The 6000-nt window shown below is 40.8% G+C and overlaps 1 long non-coding RNA gene across 1 annotated transcript in view; it reads left to right on the top strand.

The window, feature by feature from the left end:
• LOC144459948 (uncharacterized) overlaps positions 1 to 3185 on the top strand; it is a 55052-nt gene extending 51867 nt beyond the window's left edge. The window contains exons 2-3 of the long non-coding RNA XR_013488665.1: positions 2658 to 2714; positions 2827 to 3185. This is a non-coding gene — a long non-coding RNA (uncharacterized LOC144459948). The remainder of the gene's footprint in view (positions 1 to 2657; positions 2715 to 2826) is intronic.
• The last annotated feature ends 2815 nt before the right edge of the window (positions 3186 to 6000 follow it).

The raw sequence follows: 6000 nt of genomic DNA on the forward strand, positions 1-6000 counted from the left end.
CCTTTTTTTGAGTTTTTTGAGGGTAAATCCAAGTCAAGGCCCAAGTCATTCGATATTAGTCCAAGTCAAGGTTTAAAGTTTGCAATGTTAAGTCCAACCATGCAACAGCAAGTCTCAAGTTAAGTTTCAAGGCCTCACGGACAAGTGAAAATGTCTTGCAACACCAAATCTCGAGCCAAGTCTCAAGTCCTTAAATACAAGTCCTAAAACAAGTCTCAAATCATTTGAGACAAGTCAGAGTAAGTTTCAGTCTACACAAATCTGCAAGCTCATGTTTTATTTAATAATTATTTATAATAATGATTATTTATGTTTTTATTTTGTATTGTGATTTTAATGCATTTTCTTGTTCTGTAAAGCACTCTGAATTACTTTGTGTACGAATTGTGCTCTACAAATAAACTTGCCTTGCCTATTTGCTCATGCTGATGCGTCTGGTCATTGTAAGGACATAGTTTTTGGTTGTTTTTGTTTTTTAGGCTCTAATTGCAGGTGTTTTGTAGCAACCTGTCTGTGTTTTCTATCGGAATTTTAGGCTCCAATCGCAGGTGTTTTGTAGTGACCTGTCTGTGTTTTTCTATTGGAAATTTAGGCCCCAGTCGCAGATGTTTTGTAGTAACCTGTCTCTGTTTATTCATCAGCATTTTAGGTTCTAATCACAGGTGTTTTGAAACACCCTGACTGTGCTTTTCTATCAGTTTTTTGAGCAACAATTGCAGGTGTTTTGGAGTGACCTGTCTGTCTGTCTGCTTGTGTGTCCATTGGCTCTTTAAGCTTCAAGCTTGCGTGTTTTGTAGCAACCTGTTGTTGGGGATAGTGCCACAAAAAGCGGTTTGTTTGTTTTTCACCTCCTGTTGCCTTATTAGCTTTTAATTGTTCCTAGATTTTACCAGGTTAGAGTTTGCGAATCTGCTCTTGTATTTTCAAGTCTCAGGTGAGGCCAAGTCTTAACGTAGTCAAGTCCCAAGGAACTTAAGTCTCAAAAAAAAGGTTAGGTCTCACAACAGTCAGAGTCCTCATTTTTGTTTCTTAAATTTGTCAGCTCTAAAAGCAGTAATGTGAATCATATTTGCAAGTTTTATCAGGATAAATTCAGAGGGAGTTCTTGAAACATTTTGCATGTTGCTCATTACCAAAAAATCTAAAAAGGTTGTTGTTCCAAAATACAAGAGACTGAGTGATTCCTCATGGACTCTTGAGAGAAGTCAAAGATTTTTTGACTAAGTGAGGAAATGCATTGAACAGATACAGTAGATTCCCTGCCGAGGCAGAAATACAGATTACCAGAGTTACTAATCATCTGGACGATCTGGTTGTGTCAAATCTGCTCTTGTGCTCAGAGCGATCCTGGTCTCTGTTAGGTTTTAGCCACATGCGAGCTCGCCTGCCGGCCTGGTGCTGTAAACCTGTCATTGTTCTGGGTCAGCTCCCTGAGGATGTCCTTACGGCCCACCACCACAAACACACACTGCAGCAGGATTCTTCCTCCTCCTCTTCGGTGGGGAGCAGGCCAACAGCGGACAGCCTGTGTTCCGTCAAGGCGTCCAAAATTCCATGACTTTCCCCAAATTCCCGTCCGGAGCCAAGTCATATATTCTGTTGTCATCCACAAGGCCCTAATGAAAACCCACGAGGAACAGAGAGGCACACCGTCTTCACTCACCCACACGCCATTTACACCAAAATGAAAATACACACCGAATGACTCATCATCTTGCACCACTGCTGGATGCTAAATAGCCATTAAAGCTATTTAATTCTATACAGCTGCTGCTAATGCCATATAGAATATAACTTTGACTTATTGAATTAATTTGCTCTGTATGTAAGCCACTAATAACAGGATACAGCTCACCGAGCTGCATGAAAATGGCAGGGCATTGTGAGTATTTTCAACACTGTGAATCATTCAACCCACTGGTGAGCAGAGTCCAACTAAAACAAGACTCAGTGTGTCACATTAGATCATCATATTACACATTTTTATCAGTCTTTACTGCATTACCTGCTGTTAAACCACTCTGTGAAATTGCATACCTTCTGTATTGTTCACTACAATATAATTTTTAAATGTCGTCTTGGGGTTAAAGTGTTTATTTTGATACAGTTCCTTCGACTGAGGGGGAGTGGAGCTCCGTGCCAGGAAATATGAATGAAAACTGGCCCACTGAGTATAAAAAAAAGCTGTTTAAAAGAGCTTTCCATGGTTTTTTAATGTAAACGATGGCTTTGATAGGCCGCAGACTTATTTTCACGATGAACGTGTCAAGTATTAAGGTGCCTTATAAATCACTCCCTGCTCTCCTCTTTTCTTAGCCTTTCCGAGAGGTTTGGAAGAGCAGCATGATTGCTTACAGCTCTGGCCCTCTTTGTCAGTAACCTCGCCTAAATCAACAGCCGCCCTGCTATTTTAGTGCATAAGAAATTTTTAAGATTATAATGGGACTGTAAAACGGAAACCTGCTATATAACGTGATTGACGGCCGAGACTCGCACGAGCTCAGACGGCGGCGGTGCTGTAATGGCGCGTGTTTAGTAAGGGTGACAATAATATTTCAATCAGTGTGTGCACGCATGCGTGCATGCGGTTTTGCAGGACTCCGTTAATCAAACAGTCCGAAGCTAAATGTAATTGTGGTTTCGCTTTGGTTCCATAGAATCAGTGGAACATGGGACGACACATTAAAAGAGGAAAAGATGGTCTGCAGGATGAGGTCGGTCCATAACAAAGATTTTCCTCACCACTGACACAAAAAAAGATGGAGGAAATAATAACTTTTTTCCAACCTTAAACTCGGACTAATTGCTTAAACATTTCCTCAACAGATCCATATGTGGACACGAGCCAAGCGACAGGCTTCTGGCACGCTTCAAACTACATGAGAGAATTTCCTACCTCATTCGGAGGTGTTGCTTAATTACATTCACTGGCTGCCTGAAAAGCAGTGAAGAGAGACGGCCCCATTGAGTTTAGCCACAGTAGAGACTAGAGTTAAATAAAATAAAAAAAATTAAAAGAGTTACGTGTTTTGTGTGTTTCTGTTTTGTAATTATTTATTCTATATTGTTATATCTCTTTCTACTGGACACATTTTCCACAGGGAACAAAAAAAGGCTTGTAAAAGTGACGGAAAACAGGCTGGCTGAAAATCGGCTTCGGCTGGTCACAAGTGCAGCATATGGAGGTCTGTTTATGTAAATTTTCTGGCACAAAAGGGGCAAAAGAAGTAAAAATACTGTATGTTGTGTTGCACAGTGATACAGAGCCGTTCCATCTTTTCCATTTGTCCTGTGATTTGTCGTCTAATTGCCAAGTGATCTCAGCAAAATGCTAATTGTCTGCAGCCACGCTAACAGTTCTCTGACGCTGTACTTGGCACAGTGGTGCCTTGAGCTAAATGCTAACGTCAGCATGCTCACAGGCTCACAATGAAGTCTGCTCTGATTGGTGTGTTTTTCCAGGTCTTCCATATCTCGGCATCTCTGCACCGTCACTACAATATTATGACCTGAAATCTGGTAGAAATGAACAACATTAGCCACCAAGATTACAGGTTTCCCTTACGTTAGCATGTAACTACATGTAGCAGTGTACTAGCAGTTGGGGAATAACTGTAAAGGAGAATAGCTACACATTTTACCTTGAATAACACCAATATTACTTCTCAACACATCCGGACATGTCCTAACAAGAATATCATCCAATATCAAGGAGAAATTACGAACATCTGTTATGAAGATTACAAGTTTCCTTAATGTTGGCATGTAGCTAAATATACGTTAGCAAAGTATTTGCATCAGGGAATGTCTGTAGAGAAGACCGGCAGTTTCTACCATGAAAAATCACCAATAAAAGCTTCTTAACACAACTAGACTTGTTCCAGCAGGAATACGATCAAAAATCTAGGAGAAATGACCAACAGCAGCGACCAAGATTACAGGTTTCCCTGACGTTAGCATGTAGCTTCATGTAGCAGTGCTGCAAAGAAATGACTGTGTATAGTGGCACTTCCTCATGTTAGAAAAAAACAACAATAAAAACTTTTAAGCACAACCTGACATGTTTCAGCAGGAATACGACCACAAATCGAGGAGAAATGATTAACATCAGCAACCAAGATTACAGGTTTCCCTGACGTTAGCATATAGATATACATTAGCAGCGTACTTGTAACTGTGGTATGATTGAAACAGAGAACAGCAGCATCTTCTACCGTGAAAAATCACCAATAACCTGACATGGTAATATGGATTACGATTCAAAAATCAGGGAGGAATTTGCAACATCGGCAACCAAGATTACATGTTTCCCTGATGTCCGCATGTACCTAAATTTACGTTAGCAATGTACTTGCAGCTAGGGAATGACTGTAACAAAGGAAAGCGCCAATTTCTGCTGCCAAAAATCAGCAATAAAACTTTGTAAACACAACCGGACTTGTTCCAGCAGGAATACAATCAAAATCCAGGAGAAATTAACAACATAAGTGGCCAAGATTACAGATTTCACTGATAGTAGCAGATACCTAGCTATACATTAGCAGTGTACTTGCAGCAAAGGAATGATTCTAACGGAGGCCCTTTGTACTGTGAAAAATCACACAGTGTTATGTCAACACTTATTCAAACTTATTTTAAACTTTGGCTAAAGTTAATGAGAACATTTTTCATTGTAATGCTATACATAAGAAAACAATATGGAAAAGCATAATAGGTCCCCTTTAAGCAGATGTACCATATTCCCCCATCTTGGTTTAGCACGTTAGCATACTATCATTTGTCTAAAATATAACGTACAGTACTAAGGCTGATAGGAATGTCATTACTTTTGCAGGTATTTGGTGATAAACCAACATTGGACAAGTAAAACATCTGACATGATGATGGTGCTGGATGAAAAGTGAAGGCATCACCACAGTTATTACAAATAATCCCTGGGGGAACATGAATGTCAGGGAAATCCATCCAATAATTCTTTAAATATTTCTCTAAAAACCCCAAATGTGATGTAAAAATATCAGATTTCCACACAGAGAAACTGAAGTGTGCCTCCTGGTCATAGTTCAGTTATAAAACCCTCGTGCTACACAGAGCATCTCTTCTTTGGGGCTTTTAGGGCGGCTAAAAACACGTTAGCATGCTAGAAAAAAGAATTGTGCAAATTACTGCTCTAAACATTGTGAAAATTACAAAATGTTTCCTTTTAATTAGTAGATGAATGTTTATAATAAGCCGGGCTAAAAACAGACTTCAGGAGGCAAAAACCGCGTAACATGTTTTCACACGTGCATTGCTGGGTGGCCACATACAGACTGTTTATAACTAAGTTCCTGTAAGGGTCTAAATTACACCAGCCGAGGAGGAGAGAGTCGACAAACCATCATTGCATCATCTGCCCTTTACCCATTGGCTCCCTGTGCACACTGACACACCGCAGCTATGAACTGCAATGCCTTCACGACTGGGCAACGGAGATGCAACCTAAAACAAACCATAATTATCTATTTGTGGTCCTGCTTCGGGCAAATATGAACATAATACAAAGGCACACACACGATGTTTGGAGTTCCAGTAAGTTCCACAACCACAGTTTAGTCTCCAGGGGATACTGGGCTCCTCTCAGCTGAACTTCTTCGCTTTCTTTCCTGAATGACACATGCACACACACAAACACACACACACACTCACGCACGCACTAAATGTAACTCTAGCTCGCTCCAGACCACACTGTCACCGGGGCAGTTTGCCTCGCCTGCCTGCTGCGAGCCTGGCCGGAGCCTTTTTTCCTAGACATTGCTTCAGACTTATACTATCTGTTTCCACAGCCGTGCGCCTGCTGACCCAAGAATGTGGACAGCGCTCTCCGGTACATTGTTTTACAAGTCTATGCAGCGTATGTGAGATGTGAAATGTAGACTCTCGCTTGTTTTGAGGGAGCAAACCAACTGTGTGTTTGCACTTGTGTGGATGTGTGCTGTGTTTAAGCGATAGTCTTGTTTT

Source organism: Epinephelus lanceolatus, chromosome 22, assembly GCF_041903045.1.
Source record: "Epinephelus lanceolatus isolate andai-2023 chromosome 22, ASM4190304v1, whole genome shotgun sequence".
In the NCBI taxonomy this organism is placed as follows: domain Eukaryota; kingdom Metazoa; phylum Chordata; class Actinopteri; order Perciformes; family Serranidae; genus Epinephelus; species Epinephelus lanceolatus.